The sequence below is a fragment of the Silene latifolia genome, chromosome 8 (genome assembly GCF_048544455.1).
Source record: "Silene latifolia isolate original U9 population chromosome 8, ASM4854445v1, whole genome shotgun sequence".
Lineage (NCBI taxonomy): Eukaryota > Viridiplantae > Streptophyta > Magnoliopsida > Caryophyllales > Caryophyllaceae > Silene > Silene latifolia.
The window spans coordinates 92,019,019-92,041,481 of record NC_133533.1 but is presented as its reverse complement, the minus strand read 5'-3'; the positions used below and the strand labels follow the sequence as shown (position 1 = coordinate 92,041,481).

Genomic DNA, 22,463 nt, shown 5'->3' with positions numbered 1-22,463 from the left:
TGACGAAAACTATCATTACAGTTGGCTTCGTCAAACTAGATAAAAGCGAAGCTGATGTGACCATAAATTGAGCATATTTAGTCCCCGAATTAGCCTTGTTCCCATGCTTTTTAGTGCATATTTGGGTCATTTATTATCTTTAGTCCTTTGTTTTGCATATTCTTTGAGGTTTTGATCCCTTGGTAGGAAAGGAGTTCAAACCTTGCATTTTCATGGCAAAATGGAGCTAAATTGATTGAATTCAATGACCAAGCATCAAAGAGAAGACAAGACTAGAAGGCTTTTGTACATACTATAGTAGATGGGCAATGATGAGAAAAGATCCTTGCATCCCCGAGAAAATCCTCAAGGATTATGTGAAGAAAAACGAAGAAAAGAAGAAATGAAGAAGCTTATTTATAATCCGGGCGGATTGTCCACAAGACGCCCGTCCAGCACCCACAATCCGAGCGTCTTTCTCCACAGGACGCCCGTCCAAAACACCCACAATCCGCCCGTCTTCCCCAGCTGGACGCCCGTCCAGAATCACCCAAATCCGCCCGTTCCGTGCCCTGGACGCCCGGATTCCCTAACAGCCTTTTCGTCTTCTACAAGCTTCAAGGAAGGATGCGCATCTTTTTCTAAGACCGGCGAAAAGGAGACCGAAGTCTCTCTACAGACCGGCGATTCCTCAAGGACTTAATCGTCATTTAAGCCGTTAGTAAACCCTAATTTGTGTACCTAATCCCCACTATAAATTCCCCATTAGTCTAATTAGATTATCATGTTCTTCTTAGCAATCTTTAGGGTAGTTAATATCAATCAAATCTCTCTTTAATCTTGTAATCAACATTTAATCAAGTTTTAATACAAGTTTCATTTCCTTAATCTCTCTCTTGTTCATCCTTTATTTTGGGTAATTGAAGATTATTTGGGTTATTATTGGGAGATTGACAACCTTCTAATCAAGCATCAAGTACTTCTATTACTGATTGCTTTATTATTGGAATAATTTGTAGGTATAATTCTCTTAATCCCTTTTTAATTATTGTTAATTATCTTCATTTATTCATCATGTTTCACTTTGTTGGTATGATTGACAACCTTGCTAGCATGTTCAACATGATAATGAGTGAGTAGTTTCCTTAGTTAGGGTTAATGGGTAATTAAGGGAAACCAACATGGGGAATGATTCATGCTTAATTTAATATGTTTTCATAGTTTATTTGCTTGCTTGTTGTGATCCCAACTTATGCACATGTTATGTTTGATGAAATGTGAGCCTATGAATCCTTGCATTTTTTACCCATCACCTATCTTTTCAATTAGACTTGGAAGACATAAACCAACTCGAGTCTCATTAAACCATGCATATAGTTGAGTAGGAAAGATTAACTCGACTTGTAGGTGTTGTACAATCTAATCGATTCGGCTCCGGGACCCAAACTTTCCTAGGATTGTAAGATATAAACCAACTCGATCCATCACAAAAATAATTGCTGGCTTATAATTTGAGAATATGTTTCTATGATCAATTCCCATGAATCCCCTATGACCCCATGACACCCTAGTGCCTTTTATCAATTGTTTACATCCCTTTTTAATCATCTTGCTTGTTTACTTTCATTTCTATTTAGTTTAGTGATCTTCTACTTCAAACCCCAGATTGTGACACCCTTAGACAGCACTAGTTGCAATAGAAAATCTCATCTCAATTCTCGTCCCTTGGGATCCGACCTTTACTTGCCTCTTTACTAATTGTAGAGTTGTTTGTGAAGTTATAAATTGTGTTTTGGTCTAGGTGCTCCTAACGACAAGTACTGAAAACTAAACCCTCAAAAGGGAACACGACCAGAAGCCTATAAAACCTTGCCTGTTTGTAGACACATGATACACTTTTTTAACCGTAGTGAAAGCGGAGTCATGAAGCATTTGCCTCAACCACAAAAAATTATAGTTTAAACCCTTTCCATTTCTATCATAACGAACCAGGAGATTATGGAGAGTGCAAGTAAAAGGCCGTGCCTACCAATTACGTGATTGTAGCTCCGATACACCAGCCATATTTTTTTAGAGAGAAATTTAAAAGAAATTAAAGAGTAAATGATTGATAATTTAGATTTTGACCTAAAAGACATATTTATAGAATTATTTTGGTCAAATTTAATATTATTGGTCAAACTGAATATTTATTAAAGTTCTGATAAATTTTTGCATACAGTGGTCAAACTGAGAAATCTAATCAAATAGTGACAATGTTTGTATAGAAAAACCGTTCTTTCATAGTTCAAAATCATAACGGTTACAAGAAACCCGTATCTATAACATAACAACGGGTACCACAAAACATTGTTGGTGCTAATTTAGTAACGGTTTTCGAAATGCCGTTTTCTTAAATGGTAACGGTTGTCTAACAACCGTTGATAAGAGCGATTTTATAACGAGCTTTTGGAAACCGAACGTTTTTTATAACGGTTTGTTAAGTAGCCGTTGTCAGATTATAATAACAACGATTTTCGAGGGAAACCATTATTCGCATTATCGCGGTCTCGGTTTCCGCCATATTTGGAAAACGGTAATCTAAGTATCATTATTAAATGCATTAAACCGTTGTGATACGCTCCTTATTGATTGGCAGATTTGGCGTAGTGCCATATCTCATACGAAAAGTAAATGATTGCTTAAAAAACGTTTTATTTTAGTGGAAAATTTAAATGCCAGACAAATTTTAAAACAGAAACTACCTTCAACTATAATGTAAAGATTCATTCATATCGTAATGAAAGTGAACTTGTGATACCATATCACACTCTTTTTGGTGCAGATAAAAGTCATCACTTTATTGTTCCCCATTATAACAAAGTACTAATACTTTGGTTTTATAATCTGTAGGTTTTGATACTTTTTAACCATTTATTGAACTTATTCAAATAATTTCTCTTCTTACCTTATTATGTGGATATCAAGTATCTACTTAATTCGTTGGTAAAAGAGATGAAGAAGTAATAACCTTTTGAAATTGTATTTGACCATGCACTTTAAAGTGTAAATATGGCGAATATCTTGCTCTATTCATAATCATTTTCAAGAAAGAAGTCATGAATTATTTTGCTTTGAATACAAGATTCGCAAACACCAAAAGATTCACAATCAAATGGTTTGGGAGACTAGTCAAAACTAGTTTCCAAATGTGATTTTCAATCGAGGATTGAGTAATGATTGGGGTCACCAACTTGAGTCTTGTATATATGACATTTTAATTCTAGTTTGAACATAATTACCTTAATTTGTATGGTCTCACCATAAACCTAATCGTGGTATGTAAGAGTACAACACTTATTTTTAATTGCATAATGGTAAAACCCTTTACCTTTTGTGGAAAACTTAAATTATATTCTTATTTAGACATATTGTCAATCACAATAATTATTGAGGTAGATTTCTAAACTAAAAGTAATTTGAGTACACTACATCATTTTTCCTAGTCGTCACACGATAATTCCAAATATTATGATGAAATCCACAATTTTTTATCAAATACTCATGATCTGGTATTTGGCAAGAATACAATGTCAATGTCATAGATTTTTAAGAAGGAATATTTTGGAGTCACACGACCAACTTATTTGATGTTTACATAATTGGGGTTTGTATCTATTTTTGTGTCTAAGACTTTCTCTTTTGGAGCCTAGTTCTATCCTTAACAATTAAGATAGGTACTTACTTCTTATTGCTCCCACTAACTTCAAGAATTTCTACTTGATGAAGACTTATCTTCATATAAATCCCTTGTTAATCCTTCACAAGGGTTAACTCTATTTTGCTATTTGGTTAATCAAAATTTATATTAAATTAATTTACCAATATAACATTGTCATGTTCTTAACAACTTAAGTGCTTAATGACAAGTGTTTAGGTTGAGCAATAAGATTGTTGAACCATGAATGTATAGAAGAATTCATCAAAACATATTTTGACTAATTATTATTTCTATTCATACTCTTCACAAGAGATAGGTATGTAAGGAACTCCGAGATGTTAATCTCATACTCGCTTTACAATCGAATTGATATTGTTTAGTAATAGGAGAAATGATAAAGAACAACATAAAACAACGAAAAAGTGGGAAAACAAACATACAACGTTAATATATGAAAACATTTTAGCATGTTTTGGCATTTATATAATGACCTCCACCCAATTATATAAATGATTCCGAGAACCATCTTTACACAAACATGGGAACGGGAAACCGATATATCCCATACTTGCATAAATTTGGTGAATTAACTCTTTAATTGATTCTACCTTAGAACTCTCGGTCGAAGAATTTCATAAATTTCATCTCTAGCCCCGGAACATAAGGCTAGTCTTTATATCCTATTGAGTCCAACCAAATTTCGCGTGTAATAACGTTTGATTTACCCACTTACCCAATGAAAAATGAAAGTACCCCGGGAAACCTAATATACCGCAAATGTCAAAGGGATTCATAGGTCCTACTATTTGGGAAGGCTAATCTCAATTTTAAATATATGAGAGGTCTTGTCGATTTATTATCTATCAGTTTTATGTGAACTATATTAGTGAACTAACAATAATTATAATCGACATGGTAGAAAAAACGATATATATATAAAAAAATGCATGTGATGTTAATGGCGATTTGGCAATGCATGCAACATATAAAGAAAAATTCAAAGCAATAAAGAAGTTTCCTAGTATGGCCTTCTAAAATAGAAAATATAATATTCTATTTACAAATTCGGAAACCAATTCCATTGGTCCCTTGAACTTCAAGTGACACGCTTCCAAAGGACTCCATCTTGATCGGAACGCCTTTCCTATAGGCACCGTCATGAAGGAACTACGAAAATAAAGATATAATACATACCTATTCCTATTATACATTTTTAATACGAAAAACCAGTAAAAAATAAAAGTGATACGAGATCACAATAAAATTACAACCGAATCGGTAATCCCTTACATTACGGGTAATACCGATTAAAACAAAGGCCATACTGAGATAAATTTACATAATTCAAAATTATATAAATAAATTATGATATTCATCAATAAAAATTGCATAATAAATTTATGTGTCATTCCAAGTTAATGTGCCAAATTGCCCTACCTAATTCTTATATCGTATATAATCAGGTTTTATGGAAATGTGTGATAATAACTTATTAAAATCACAAATCAATACTTAAATAAAATTTAAGTTCAAGTTAATTATCTAACCTTGTTAGGGCTTAAAAATTAGTCTTCACTAATAATTTGACAATAATTCAACTTGGTTTTGTATTATTGTTTATTAAACTTCTCTTAATCATAACAATTATGAAATAATTATCAATAAATCATAAAAAATTGAAAAATTTTGAAATCACAATTTTGTAAATTCTGAAATATTACCAAGATTCCAAAACCTCAATAATATTTGCCCACAAAATATTTATAATTTACTTCATTAATAAATCTTATAAATCATAAAATTTACCATTTAATCCAAATTAAACATAAAAATTATGGAAAAATCAAAATAAATTTTTTGAACATTCTTAAATAATTTCCAGAACCTGTAAAGGTCAAAATTTCAACCAAAATTTTTGATTTAATCTTTATGACTAATAAAGTTGCCCTTATATCGATTTTATCACATAAAAATCAATAAACATACCAAATCAATCAAAAATAATCATCCAACTTTAGATCTAATTTCCATATCATATATACAATATTAGGGAAAAAGTTCATGCCATAAAATTCATATTAGCTAATTTTGCTAAAAATAGTCACTATTTATATCATTTTAACTATTAAAAATATAAATCATGCACAATAAATCACATTTATCTCATATTTTACATACAATGTGTAAAATATGCATGTGACATCATATTAAAAATTTGTGGCCTGTTTCTAAATTTAACTATTTTGGGTCATTTAACCTCCATTTATACCATTTGTATCACATAAAAATCATAAAACATACAAAACTAATCACAATGATCCGAAATTTTACATACAATATATAAAATATGCATGTGTGGTCATACTAAAAAATCACGTCCTGTAATGACCTAAATATATTATATGCAAAAAAAATAGAAAAAATTTGTGGCTTTATCCTTATAAATCACAAATTCTAGTTTTAATTAAGATACATTTAACTCGGAAAAACCAAAACTATTATGCATGCATGACCTATGCTCGGATACCACTTGAAAGGATTCAATAACCCTCTAATTAAACTAATTTAATTGATGATCTAAATTACTCTTTGATTTAGTCATTAGATCTAATGCATGCAAAACAAAAACAACAAGGTTAAGGGAAAAGGATTTTCTTACATTGATAATTAGACCTGCCAAACAGATCGGGTCATGTCGGGTTAGTGTTCGTGTCACATGTAAACGGGTCAAAAACCCTTCAACCAAAACCCGACCCGTTTAAATCTCGTGTCGTGTTCGTGTCGACCCACTTACATGAATGGGTCATCAAGCCTCAACCCTAATCCGCTAATATCGTGTCGGGTTCGGGTCGTGTTTTTGTGTCATGTCAATATTTGGAAAGTTTTACGTATATTTATGTGATGAAAGATAAAAAAAGTAGGAATAATTTATTAAACAGGTCATTCGTGTCGGGTTCGTGTTTAGAGAGTTCAACTCAATCCCGACCCAATTAAATATCGTGTCGTATTCGTGTCGACCCACTTACATAAATAGGTCATTGAGCCTCAACCCAAACCTGTTAATTTCGTGCCGGGTTCATGTCGTGTCATTATTTGCCAGCTCTATTGATAATGGACGAAATACGAGCACTAGGTTAGAACACCTTCATAATCTTGATATTGAGCTTAAACATATTAGGATGATCCTCCAAAATCCTTAACTATTCATTGTAGAATACCTCCTCTTAGTTGCGCCATGACTATCCCTCAATACTAATATTATTACTAACTTGATAACAACATTAGTTACCTTAAATATTGATTCTAATACTAATATCATTACTACCATAGTAATATATTTATTTATTAGATGTTAAGAACAAAATGGACATAAATTATTTTTATGTATTTTTTTGTTTCATCATTAATCTTCACGAAACAACAACAATAACAACACAATCAATTCCTCTCCAAAAAAAAGTGCCAGATCTGGAAAACCATTTGCTCATTTCTATGTCAAATTTTAATTTAGATTTACATTACATTAACTTTATATTCCATTACAATAAAAAATAACATCAAACTAATTACAATCAAACTACCAACAACAATACCAATTCGAATAACACACAAAACCAAATTACCGACACGAAAAAACTAATTGCCTCTCTTTCCTTCTCGCCTCTTCGCCTCTCTCTGTCGTCGTCAGCTTGTCCCGCGCTGTTGGCTTCTCGTCGACCAAAATACTTTGAAATTAAAACAAATGAAATTGGGATTTTTGTAGGTTTCGGTAAGATTTGGTAAAGGATGAAGAAATGGTAAAGTAAAAATAAGATGAAGAAACTGGTAGATTTAATAAATAAAGAAAAAAAAAGTAAAGTAAAAAATTGAGAGAAGAAGAGATGGAACGAGATACAAATGAAGGAAGGTGAATGAGTACTTTTTTGATAATGAAATGAAATGAAAGAGAATATGGAGTTATGTGGGGAAGGTGGGATCTTATTTGGGTAAAACAAAAAGGTGTGTGAAAATGGCGACCGAAATTCAGTCGCCCTTGTCTTTATTTCAGTCGCCACATGCAATTATTGTACGGAAAATAGCAGTCGCCAAAATGGCGACGAAAGTCCGTCGCCCGAATTATTTCTTAGTCGCTAATTTGGCGACCATAATTTTCAGTTGCCTATTTTTGTCACCCGAAACTGAAATTCTTGTAGCGATTTACCACCCATAAAACCGTCAAACGACAGTAATGTCAAACTCTAGTTAGCCAATCATTACCGATTAATGTTGATTAGTTTACTATATATATTGAATCATCCCTTATGTATTCTTATCATGAGTTTCAATATTGTGATCGCACCATTGTTGATGACACATACTCCAACAAAACGAGCTATCAACTACATCAGCAAAAAGTTCATCGAGTATGAGACAAGATATACCCAAATGGAAAAGACGTACCTTGCTCTAGTATGGTCAACAAAGAAGTTGCGGCACTACATGCTGAGCTACACGGTTCACATGTAGTCCAAGATGGACCCGGTCAAATACATCTTCGAAAAAACCGTACTAAACGGAAGGCTGTCTAGATGGACCCTCATTCTATCAACACTTGACCTCAAGTTCATACCCCTCAAGAATATCAAGCGAAGGGCAATCGCCGATTTCTTGTAAGAAAATCCCGTCAACGAGGATCCAACGACCAACACATGGTCACTTCCTGAAGAAGACATCGTTTGTGCCGACACTGACGTATGGGACCTATACTTCGATGGTGCATCAAACCTGAAAGGCTTTGGGGTAGGAATCCTTCTAATATCACCAAAAGGAGAACATGTTCCGATCTCAGTCAAACTGGACTACGCCGTTACCAACAATGCCGCCGAATATGAAGCATGTCTCACCGGCCTACAAGGAGCCATAACACTTGGCATCAAGAGACTGAGTGTCCACGACGATTCCTCACTCACCAAGTCAACTTCTTCCACTTGCCATGGGAGGAAAATCAATTTGCTGATGCCCTCGAAAAACTTGTCGCGCTCGTTACCAAACCTCATGACATGACGTCGATGCCCTAATGTGTCGAGAGAAGGTGCGAGCCCGCTCACAATTGCGCCATCAACGACGACAAGGAAACCATGCCGAACCTTGGTACCAAGCCATCCTCAACTACAAAGCCAAAAATGAATTCCTTCCTAACTTGGATACAAGAGGACAAAGAGCAATCCGCTTACTTGCATCATAATTTGTGATAAACCAAGAACAATTATACAACAAAACACCACAAAGGATCCTTCTTCTTTGCATTGACCATCATAAAGTAAAAAAAGTCATGGGAGAGGTCCACGACGGAGAATGCGGCCCTCACATGAGCGCAATGGTGCTGACCCGAAAAATCATGCGGTTAGGCTACTACTGGACCACTATGGAAGCCGATTGCAGAAATTACGTCAAACATTTCCACAAATGCAAAATATTCGTTAACATACAACACATACCAACATCCCTTTTATACACCATGACATCACTCTGGCCTTTCTCAACCTGGAGCATCAACATCGTCGGGAAAGTTAGTCCGATAGGCACCAAAGGGCATTGCTTCGTCCTCGTCGCCATCGACTATTTCACAAAATGGGTGAAAGCACAGTCATATGCAGTCTTGACCACCAAATAAGTGGCCAAGTTCATCCAGGACAACATCATCTGCAGATATCGGGTACCCCATGGATCATCACCGACCAACGCTCTCACTTCCGGGCGGAAACACTAGCCTTGCTGGACAAATACAAAATCAAGCGACATCCATCATCCCCTTTATCATCCCCAAACCAACGGAGCGGTATAGGCAGCAAATAAAACTCTTGTTACCATCATCAAGAAAATTCAAGATTATTACCGCGATTGGTCGATCAAACTCCCATTCGCACTCTAGGGATACCGAACCTCCATTTGAACACCAAAAGGAGCCACACCCTTCTACCTAGCATAAGATTTGGAGGTGGTTCAAACATTAGATTTGGAGGTCCTATCTCTACGCATCCTACTGGAGAGTCAGGTTCCTGAGGCGGAATGAACTCGTCGAAGGTTAGAACAGCTCACGCTTCTAGGCGAACGACGACTCAACGCCTTGCAGAACGTCCAGCTATACCAACGACGTATACAGAAGGCATTCAATAAGAAGGTCAAACCAAGGAAAATCAAAGAAGGCGACTTGGTTCTCAAGTCGGTTCGAGCACCATTACCCGTCGACTTGAGGGGGAAATTCAAACCGAATTGGGCTCGCCATTACATGGTCAAGAAAATACTTTCGGGAGGCGCAGGGAGACTGAGTGACCTAGACGGGGATGATTTTACAAACTCGACCAACCTAGTTCACTCAAGAAATACTACTCTTGAACCCTAGAAACCAGCAAACCTCGCCCTAGTTTAATAAACTAGCAACCACTGTACCCCTTTCAAGCCAAGTTCCTCAACGCGTTCTGATTTGAAATTGCATGTTTTATCGAGTCTAAGTTGCGGCACCTTTCAAACGACCTTGGATCTGTCAAAGGCAAAATCAATTTGCACTCGAACAAAAAGACCTGAGCTACAAGCATGGTTTGATTTCACCTTTTCAGGTGGATACGTAGGCAGTCCTTTCTTACACAAGAAGGATACAACCACAAACACAAATAAATTAACAAAACTTTTTGAACTATGAGCATGGTTTGATTTCACCTTTATTTTGGTGGATACATAGGCAGTCGTTTCTTACACAAGAAGGATACAACCATCCCCACATGAAAAAAAAATCACCCATATCAACTTCAAAAAACAAAGGAAAAGGAAAAGACATTCCCTTTCCCACAAAGAATACAAAAAAAAAGCCTTTCTCCCTTCCCACAAAAATCCCATTTCCCAAATACAATGCTTAGAGTAATTCAAACCGGATAGCTTTTATAGAATGGATTGAAGAAACAAGTGTTCACAATTTCTTTTAACACAAGCAATCCTCTATTTAATTAATAATGAGAAGCATTACAAATTTTACAACAAATAAATCTAAGCAATTCAACAACTTGTCAAATCTATGATGTCGACTAAGGCATCTCACATAATAAAATTAGCACAAAGTACACAATACATAGCTAGTACACCATAATAAAAACTCTCAACACTAATACAACATAATAATAAAAAGGGTAGTGGAAGTCTTTATTCTTCCATTCAACCCCTGCCTTTTCCCTCGGGGTACAAACTCCCCTTGTTCTTCTTGTTAGCCTGCCTAGCATGAACTTCCTCTTCGGAACGTATCCTCAACGGATCTACAACGGCGATGGCCTCCGACCTCTTGTATGATCCCACACTCGGTCGAAGATGAGCCCATACATGACCCACTGCCTCTTGGGGAACCGAGCTTCTCCACTTTGGTGGCCTCATTACATCCAGGCTAGTTCCATCAAAAAAGTCATCAAAGAAGACATAGTTGGCCTTACTGACCTCCCTATACTTCAAGTCGACGACCTCGTCCTTACGAGATTTTGACCTTTCCTCCAAGGTATGAGCTCTTAACCACTTGACATAAGCGGGAGTCACCCATGTCATGGTAACGGGGTTTGATACCTCCCAAATTGGCCGAGTGGGCCACCATCTTTCAAAGACCTCCACAAGCTCAGAGTTTCGAAAAACACTCTCTTGGACAAGAGTATCTTGACCGGGCACCTTTTGCTGACGCCCTATTTGCCTCATAAACCTTTCGGGATAGATGAAGGAAGCAACCTTAAAACCCACAACCATCAAAGAACAATAATTAGCAACCGAAGCGGGCAACCCCGTGAAGGACCTCAAGTGCCACCATGGCACCACCCAACGAATATTAGGACCACCCTCCTCCACCAATCTCGAGGTCCAATAGGCCTCGGTAGATGCAAAACTATCTGAGTACAATTTCTACCTCATGGTAAGGTGACAGAAGAAATAAGAAAAAGAATTGGTTGGAGGCTCTACATACCTTAGCCTCTTCCATAGCCACACTTGGAGGATCCTTGGAGATCCGAACGAGGGTGCTTCTCAAGAAGTGCCCTTCTTGTCCAAAGCTTGGATGATCTCACCGAGCACCAACCATGATAGATACCTACCATGCTCCATTTGCTCTACCACATTCAGAAGGGTCATACTACCATAACATTTGGACCCCTCCTTCTTCAAGGCATCGACAAGAAGGTATGCATGCACTAGGCCAAAGGCAAGAGCCCTTCTCCTCGCCATATCCGAAACATTGACATCCAACCGGTTTGAGAAAATGTTGATAAGATCAAACATATCAACACCATGAGGAGCATGGAGAAAGTTGACTTGACTTGTTGACAAGCCTTACATTTAACGAAACTTCTCTTTGTAACACAACCGAGTCGAGGGAAGCACCGGAGTACAACCTAGCCGTCCACCAATGGCGCCTACTTCTTCGGCAAAAGGACAAACTTCACCTTCGGAAATACGAATACATGATATTTCGAATCCCAAAACCGAGAGCATGATTCAAGAAACGAGGATTGCACCTTGACAAGATAAAGCACCAACAACTGACCAACCCCTATTACAACGAGTCGATACTTCTCGGGAGGTGAAAATCCCGACACCAATGCCGCAACATATTTTCTAAAGCATCCATGAATAATTTTGTGGAAGAAGAAGAAAGGTTTTTGTGGAAATGTTTTTTGTGTTTCGGAGGATGAACCAACGAAGCATAAACGTCCTTATTTATACAAAATAATTAGCGCTTTTTTCCGAAAAAAGTGGAAGCTCCCTTCCATCGCCCATGACCCCGCGCCTCTTTGGGCTAGTCCTCAGGATCCGCACCTTGATTTGTCCGTTTCAAGTTGTGTTTCCACCTGACACCTAAAACTTCCCGCCATAGGACTCGCCCCTCTTCGGGCCTATCCAGGAATACTTGTGTTTTCTCACACTCTCATTTCCTTGTTTTCGCGTTTTATGAAATTCGACCCGGTTTCCATGACGCAACTGTAAGTATTCAGGTCTTTCTCTTCATTTTGTAGGTGGGAAGGGCTAGTCGCCCCGATCCGCGACGAATCGTTTCTACGTCAGTCAAAAATTCCGAAATTTTTTCGCTTACACGACGTCAATTTTTCCCAAAAATTCAAGCTCTTAAAAATCCGAGTCCTGATCTCAGAAAAATCAAATCAAATACACTCGCAAAAATCTCTTTTAAAATTCACCCGTGACGGTTTGAGTTTGAGTTTTTCGAGTTACAAATCAATTTGTAGCTAAATTCGGTGCAATTTAATTCAAACACGAGTTAATTGCTCAAAATTTCAAATCAATTTATTTTGAAAATCAAAACTTAACGACCTGTCGCGGAATTTTTCAAATATCTTTTCAAATTTCAATTTTAACTTCGAGTCATCGTGGTTATTTTTATTTTCATCAAATGCTTTGGCGTGTTTACGTTTAAGCGTATGTGATACCTTTTGCTTGTTTTCCACACTAATAATGCAGGAACAAATGCAAAGCAAAAAGGGGACTACCGGCTGACCGCGCTTCTCCGAAACACGGCACAAAAAAGGGGCCAAAAACACAAATAAACCACAATCCAAAAACATATATATACAAACCGCGTCACTTAAATACATCGACACACGTTTGATACAAACGACTGACCATACAAACAGGATCCGGTACAAGTATTTATCATACAGACACTAGCCTAAAACAGCGAACTGGGGGCTATCTGCCACCTACCGAACTAAGCACTCCCTATCCTTCTGATCGGAAAAGAAAAAGAGCAACACGGAAAACAAAGGAGTAACAATGGAAGTTGAGGTGGATACCTTGACGGTAATACCTCATTCCTACTCCGTGACAAAAGGGAAACAATGCCTGGCAGACTTCGGACGACATGACAATCAGGAATTGTGACTCAGGGCATCATCCCGACGTTGACCCCAATCGTCGGAATTCAGTGATGTGCAGGAGCCATGACATTGGGTACCACCGCGATGTTGAACCCCAATCATCGGAATTCAACAACGATTGAAGATAACAATGTAGAACGATGCATCCGTATTGACCCCCAATCATGAGAAATTCGAACCTCTACAGAAAACAGCCAATGATCGATACTCGATCAAAGGCTAGACAAAGACCACGAGGGAGAAACACAACTAGACAAGGACAAGGCAACAACTATCTCTCCTCCTCTAGGATCGTCCTCCTCCTCTAAGGTCTCAGTAATAGACAAATCCAAAACATGGCCAAATCCAAAACAAAAATCTGCAAAACAAAACAAGGGCGAACCCGGCCCAAAACCCAACCAACAAAAAAACAATTCACAAAAAAAACGCACAAAAACGACTTGTGCTTCTTTTCAAGGAAAACACGAGTCAAAACAATAACAGAAATTCTCAAAAACCACCCCAAACCCCAAGGCCCACAAAACATCAACAAAAATTCTCGACGCAATTGGGTATTTTCAGAGCTAAAAAAGGAAATTTTACGCCAATTCGGGCACAAAGAGGTCAAAAACATTCAAATACGACCACGACAAAGAAATGTGATTTAATCACGTCTGAAAGTGACCTAAACTACCGTGAACGTCCATTTCAAGATAAACCAGCTCAATTTGAGCTCAAACTGACGCTCAATTCACCAGACATAAGACTATCGCAAAAGGCAAAAACTCAAATTTTTGCCCACAACACCCAACGAAGGTTCAATATAGCAAACACGGTATTCCCCGATTACAATACAACCTAGTGGGGCTCACAACTCAATCAAACAAATTTGGCATTGTGAAAAAAGACAGTTTTCTCGCCTCATTCACGTTTTTCAAGCATAGAGAGCAGGAACGGGGACCAAAATGCAAACTAAAAGCACCCCTATACTCCTTAACAGGTTTCTAACCTAATGAAATCATCAATTTCACTCGAAAATGGGCTAATAAAAAACGGCCAATTCGATTTTCGAAGGGTTAGGGTTTCGCCCTAATTCAATCAACCAAAAGACAAACAAATTAAAATGGATTTAAGAGGATTTACATACCATGAGATGACACAATAACAATGGCATAAAGTCAAGCGAGAAAGCAATGTCGAAAATGGCGAATTTTCCCGATTATCGTGAGTTTGTTTGAGGAAGACGAAGTGAGAATGAGAGCAGCCACTTCTCCCGTCTTTGACTGGAAACAAGGAAGCCCCCTTCCTTCGCACAACAGCTTGTGCCTCGATAGGGTGTTCCCTCCTTTATTCAGCAAAAAATTGGACTTTGGCCCAATTTCCCACACAAATTTCTATATTTCAACTACGACAATAAAAACCGTCATTTTTCAAAAATAAATAGTGAAATTCAAATTTGCTATTTTTTCAAATTTCAACGACGGCAATAAAAACCGTCATTTTTTAAAAAAATAGTGAAATTCAAATTTTTAATTTTCTCAAAATTCAACGACGACAATAAAAACCGTTATTTTTCAAAAATAAATAGTGAAATTCAAAATCGCTATTCTTACAAAATTTCAACGACGGCATTTAAAACTATCATTTTTCAAAATACAAAAAACAAAATAGTGAAATTCAAAGTCGCTATTTTCACGAAATTTCAACGACGGCATTAAAAACCGTCATCTTTTAAAAAAAGGACCAATGTAGTCAAATTCAAATTCGTTATTTTCTGAAAACTTCAACGACGGCATTTTCCAAATACAAAAAACAAAATAGTGAAATTCAAATTCGGTATTTTCACAAATTTCAACGACGTCATTAGAAGCCGCCATCTTTCAAATACAAAAATCAATAGTGAGGTTCAAATTCGCTATTCTCACAGAAATTTCAACAACATTTCAAATCTCAAACAATCGGCATTAAAAACCGTCAAACCTTCAAACAGGGCAGTGAAATTCACTACCCTTTACAAATCTCAAATTGTGGGAAGACGAAATTAAAACCGTTTTCTCCAAACATCCAATAGACGACAGAGTACACATCTGTCCTTCATCTACAAAATGAACGGCGATAAAAACCGACATCTCTCTTCAATATTCAAAATCACCTTCATATCCACAACGCGGCTGGCGAGCCCCTTCATATATGCAACGCGGCTAGCTAGCCCCTTCATATCCACAACACGGCTGGTGAGCCCTTGTCTACAAACAAGAAACGACTCGTAGATATATCCCGAAGATGCCTTAGGTATGACTCCTTCATATGGTTAGCGAGCCATTGTACGTAGTCTAACGGACTTTAAACGACCCGCACGGACAGGTTACAGACTCTAAATTGTTCTTGATGACAGTTCCTTGACTAGTACCCTTGAGCCGCCTTGACGTCGCCCTTCTTGACGGTAGGCCAGGTCCTTGGCATGAATGCTTTCGAAGCTGCCTCGACGTCGCTTCGGTCTCGAGGTTGTAATCTTCGATTGAACTGGGGGCTATACTTTAACTTTCGCCTTGTCCAGTCTCAGTCAAAGTGGGGGTTCTATAGATACCCAGTATCTTTCGAGTCTCCAACAAACGCCCGATGATTATCGTACGACAACATGCTAAGGAATCACAGCATGTGATCGACAGTTTTGTACAACTATACGGTGGAAAACTTAAAACGATTTCAAAAATTAAACTTTTCAAAAGTACCTGGAGTGTTTAATGGATGACGATGGGATCACAATGACACTAATTAGAGTCAAAACCGACACCGGACCAAAAACGACTCAAAACTCTAATTCCGACTCCAACAACGAGTCTAACCGAGTCAAACACAAAAAACAAACTTTTCAAGACTTTCATGTTAAAAATTTCCCAGAATGCTGCATGGTCAAGTACAAATCAAGTTCATCTAAAACATAGGATAAAATAAATCATGATTACAATTGCGTGATAGTGACAAGACACCTCGAAGACGCGCGAAATGGCTCGCGCCTCTTTGATGTGACCATAATTAGTGCATATTTAGCCCCCTAATTAGCCTTGTTCCCATGCTTTTTAGTGCATATTTGGGTCATTTATTATCTTTAGTTCTTTGTTTTGCATATTCTTTGAGATTTTGATCCCTTGGTAGGAAAGGAGTACGAATCTTGCATTTTCAGGGCAAAACGACACTAAATTGATCGAATCCAATGACCAAGCATCAAGGAGAGACAAGATTAGAAGGCCTTTGTACATATTATAGTAGATGAGCAATGTTGAGAAAGGATCCTTGAGTCCCCAAGGAAATCCCCAAGGAATTTATGAAGAAAAGGGAAGAAAAGAAGAAGAAATCCTGCTGAAGAACAATCCGTGCGGATTGACTACAATCCGGCCGTCCTCCTTCTGCACAATCCGTGCGGATTCATCCAAAGACGCTCGGATTATCACTGCTACAATCCGCCCGGATTCCTCCACAGCCGCTCGGGTTCCACTGCCAGAATCCGCCCGTCTCGACACTAATCCGCTCGGATTCCTCTACAGCGCAATTTCGTCTTCTCCAAGCTACAAAGAAAGAAGCCCTTCCTTCGAAAAATACCGGCTCCTCCCTGCTCAATCTAAAAAGTGTAATTACTAGTTTAGCCCTTAGTTAACCCTAATGCATCCCCCTAATTTCCACTATAAATACCCCATTAGTCTAATTAGGAGAGCATGTTCTTCTTATCAATAATTAGAGTAGTTAATCTTAATCAAATCTCTCTTTAGTATTGTAATCAACAATTAATAAAGTTCTAATACAAGTTTTATTTCCTTAATATCTCTTTTGTTCATCCTTTATTTTGGGTAATTGAAGATTATTTGGGTTAATATTGGGAGATTGACAACCTCTCAATCAAGCATCAAGTACTTCTTTTATTCTTTGCTTTATTATTGGAATCATTAGTAGGTATAATTCTCGTAATCCCTTATTAATTATTGTTAATTACTTTCATTTATTCATCATGTTTCGTTTTGTTGGTATGATTGACAACCTTGCTAGCATGATCAACATGATATGAGTGAGTAGTCTCTTAGCTAGGGTTAATGGGTGATTAGGGGAAACCAACATGGAGAATGATTCATGCTTAAATTAATATGCTTTCATGTTTTATTTGCTTGCTTGTTTTGATCTCAACTCATGCACATGTTATATTTGATGAAATGCTAAGCCTATGAATCCTTGCATTTACCACCATCTCCTATCTTTTCAATGAGACTTGTAAGACATAAACCAACTCGAGTCTCATTAGACCATGCATGTTGTTGAGTAGGGAAGACTAAGTCGACTTGTAGGTGTTGTACAATCTAATCGATTCGGCTCCGGGACCCAAACTTACCTAGGATTGTAAGATATAACCCAACTCAATCCATCACAACAATAATTGCTTGCTTATAATTTGAGAACATGTTTGTATGATCAATTCCCATGATTCCCCTATGATCCCATGACACCCTAGTGCTTTTTAATCAATTGTTTACACCTCTTTTATTTCATCTTGCTTGTTTATTTTCATTGCTATTTTAGTTAGTGACCTTCTACATCAACCCAATTTGTGACACCCCTAAGACACCACTAGTTTCAATAGAAATCTCATCTCAATTCCCGTCCCTTGGGATCCGACCTTTACTTGCCTCTTTACTAATTTTAGAGTTGTTTGTGAAGCTATAAATTGTGTTTTGATTCGGACGTGACCCAACGACCACACCTTTAATTGTGAACACGAAACGAAACCGATCAAAAATGGCGCCGTTGCCGGGGACGGTGTTAGCTTGATTTAGATTTCTTACATTGTTATTAGTCGTGTCTTTCTTTGCCTTGGGGAAGTAAAACTCCTCAAGGTTTGTTCTAATTGTTTTCGAGTTGTTTGATATTTTGCATGTCTAGAAGGTCACAAGGTGATTTGTTGCCTTTTGACCGTGAAATTGAAAGAACCTTGACGAACAATAGGAGATTTGCTAGGAGGAATTTGAGAGGTATTAGTGAGGTTGTTCAACCAACTATTGAGTTCATCAACCCTTTTGCAAGAGAAGGAGAGGAGAACCCATTACAAAATACCCCACAAAATCAACCTACAATGCCTAAATTCTCGTCACATTCCGTACCCACCGAGGAGAACCTACCCAATGGTACTCCTACACCACAACATCTAACCGGAAATTTTATTGCCAAATCCGCCTTTATCCAATTAGTCGAAAGGAGCCAATTTGGGGGGATGCCTAGTGAAGACCCTCATTCTCATATGGAAACCTTTTGTGACTATTGTGATGCGATCTCTCAAACCGGTGTGACTCAAGACCGAATTCGATGGGTCTTATTTCCTTTTTCTCTAATTGGCACCGCGAAACAATGGTTGAAGGGCCTTGATAAGGCCACTCTCGGAATTGATTCTTGGAAGAAGTTGGCTCTAGCTTTCTACAAAAAATTCTACCCACCGGAAAAGACTAACATGCTAAGAGCTCAAATTACGGGTTTTAAGCAAAGGGATGAAGAATCTTTGTATGAAGCTTGGGAGCGGTTTAAGGGAATTTGTCGCTCATGTCCTCACCATGTTCTTAGCGAATGGTTCTTGGTACAAAAATTTTGGAACGGTCTATATGAAGATTCAAGGAACATTCTCAACATGGGATCAAATGGAATGTTCACCGAAGTTGATGACAATCAAACATGGAACAAAATTGAGGAAATGTCGGTCCATAACTCACAATATAGTAGACCTCGCAAGGCTACTAGAGGAGGAAAGCATGAAGTGGACTCCGTTACTCAATTGGGTGCTCAACTTAGTGCTCATATTGACACAATCAATTTGAAGTTTGAACAAGCTATGGCTAGACTTGAAGAAACCTCAAAATCATCAAAGCATCATGTTAATGCCATGACGGCATCTTCATTAATCCCAAGTGGGATATGTGAGAATTGTGGAACTTTGGGACATGACCAAAATGAATGTAGGGGAACAAATGAACAAGTGAATGCTTTCCAAGCATACAAGAGTGGTACCCCTTATTCCAACTATTACAATGAGAACACCAAATTTCATCCAAATCTCTCATACAAAAGCCAAAATGTTCAAAACCCTCAAACAACATACACCCCACCTCCCATGAGAAACCAAAATCAAAGACCCTTTTACAATCAAAACCAAGGTTACCAAAATCAAAATCCATACAATCACCAAAATGACCAAGGTTTTGATGTCCAAAAGCGGTCCTCCAAATGCAAAAGAATCAACAAGAATTTTTCACTCAAATGCAAAAAGATAGTAAAGCAAAGGAAACCACCATCAACAACATCCTAGCTCACACCAAGGTGTTGGAAACACAATTGACTCAACTAGCATCTTCAAGCTCACAAAGACAAAAGGGGCAATTACCCCCTCAAAGTAATCCCCCAAGACATGAAACGGTTAGTGTCATTCACTTGAGAAGTGGTACAAGGTATGAAGCACCGAAGAAGCAAGTTGAGGATGAAGTTGTGGAAGCTAGTGATAAGGAAGAAATTGTGCAAAAATCCAAAGATGGAGAATCATCAAAAGAAGAAAGTTCAAAGAAAAATGAAGACAAGGTCAAGGAGAAGGAGCCCATTGTGATTAGACTTCCTTTTCCAAGTCGTCAAGCCAAGCCCAAATTTGATGACCAACTTGGAAAGTTTATGGAAATTGTGAAGAATTTGGAAGTCTCAATTCCTTTCACGAAATTAATCAATCACGTGCCGGCCTATGCGAAATACATGAAAGATATCCTCACAAAGAAGAAGTTGATCCGGAAACTTGAGACTATCACCTTCACTAAGGTGAGTAGTGCAATACTCCAAGGGAGTTCACCTCCAAAACTAAAGGATCCGGGAAGCTTCTCAAAACCGTGTACCATTGGCGACACCACAATCAACAAAGCCTTATGTGATCTAGGGGCTAGTGTGAGTGTTATGCCGTATTCGGTAAGTAAAAGGTTTGGGATGGGAGAGCTTAAATGCACCAACATCACACTCCAAATGGCCGATAGATCGACGAAGACACCATTAGGGATATGGGAAGATGTCCCCGTGCGAATTGGGAAGTTTTTCATCCCGGTGGACTTTGTCATTGTTGATATGGACGAAGATTCCAACATTCCAATCATTCTAGGAAGACCTTTCCTACACACCGCGGGTGCGGTGATTGATGTGAAACATGGTGAGCTCACTCTAGAAGTGGGAGATGAAAGCATAACCTTTAATCTTGACAAGACTATGAGAGCTCCTCGTTTGCATGAACCGTGTTTCATGATTGATCATTATAGCCGAAAGGATGAGAGGAAGAAATCGGAACTCCAATGGAAGAATAAAATTGAAGATGCTCCATCCAAAGAGCAAGTGAATTGTGACAAGAAGAGCTTGCAAAGCTCATCAAAATCAATCAAAGAAGAAGAAGATGGCCTCATTAGCCAAGAGAAGAATTTGGGAGAGTTGTCTCCATCAAATCAAGAGATTTTCAATGATCAACTTAATGAAGTTTGTGGTCTTTAGGACGACGAATTTGAAGGGATTTTTAATCCCTACATTGGTAATGCCATCGATCAAGACCGACAACAAGGGCCAAGGTCTATTGAAGACCTCTACCATGATAATGAACAAGCTTTTGATTGCTTTTTCAAGGTGTTGAGCAACATCAACAACACCTTGGACATGCCCCCTTGACATCTCATCAAGAATGAGAGTTTGGTGGAGTCCTCCCTAAACCACCATTTGTAAATATTTCTAACTCCCTAACTCGCATTTCAATTCTTGTATTGCATTTTTGTCATCTTTGCTTTTTTATTTACTTTGATCAAGATAATTGTCATGTTTGAGAGAAGTGAGGGAGGGACTAATAATTTCAATCGATGTGTAGTGCTTTAGCTTAGTGTGGGGATGGCAATAGCCTAGGCTATCCATGCCTTATTAGTGCCCCCACAATGAAGAACACGAGATATGAAGAAGAATGGAAGAATGGCAAGGAATTTGCTTTGTACACGGATGAAACTGAATCCGGGTACAAAAGGGGCCGAATCCGAGCGGATTCAGGAGAATCCGCCCGTCTACGGACAATCCGAAGGTATTGGGTAGAAGACGCACGTCCCTATGAGCTGAATTTTTGAAAGATTTTTAACTGTAAGAGAATCCGGGCGTCCTGAACAGCAATCCGCTCGTCTCTGAAAATCCGCCCGTCTTGAAAGGAAGACGCACGTCTTCTCTGCTGAGGAAAAAAAGAAAAATCCCTGGACTGAAATCCGTCCGTCTTCAGGAGAATCCGCCCGTCCCGTGTCAAAGAATCCGAGCGTCTTCACTTGAATCCGCCCGTCTTTAGGGGAGTTTTCCCCAACCCAGAAAGTGCATAATCCGCCCGTCTTGAGCAGAAACCGCACGGATTGCCCCTGCAGTTCGAATTTTTTCGGGCTTTATAAAACCCCTCCCACCTTCTTTCATTCATTCATTTATTCATAACACTACTTCAAAAGATCAAAACCCTCATCCTCTCCATCACAAAAACAAATAAAGAAGAAGGTGAAGAAGCAAGTGAAGAGGGAAGCGGCAATGAGACCACTTCTAATGAGGAAAGTGATGATGGTGATGATATGATGGAAGATTAGCAAGCCTTGGAGGCTCCTACCCTCTCATGGTTTGTCTATTTATATCTTTGTTTTAATTATTTTCTTGATCATTGTTGGAGTAGTCCTAGCACCATAGAGGACTAACACCTCGGTACCATTGAGGTGTTCTCATTTTATTGTTCCCACTTTCAAAATCCAAAATGACAAATTAGTTTCATGCATTGCATAGTGTGTGCATGAACTACACCCATCCTTGGACATTAGCAATAGTGTCTAACTCAGTTTGGGGAAGTTAATGCATAAACAACG

At 38.1% G+C, this 22,463-nt stretch overlaps 1 non-coding gene across 1 annotated transcript; it reads right to left on the bottom strand.

Annotated features, from left to right (window-relative positions):
• Window positions 1–19,036: 19,036 nt before the first annotated feature.
• Window positions 19,037–19,143, bottom strand: LOC141597719 (small nucleolar RNA R71). Its single transcript, XR_012522939.1, has one exon. It is a non-coding gene; the product is annotated as a small nucleolar RNA R71 (small nucleolar RNA).
• Window positions 19,144–22,463: the final 3,320 nt, after the last annotated feature.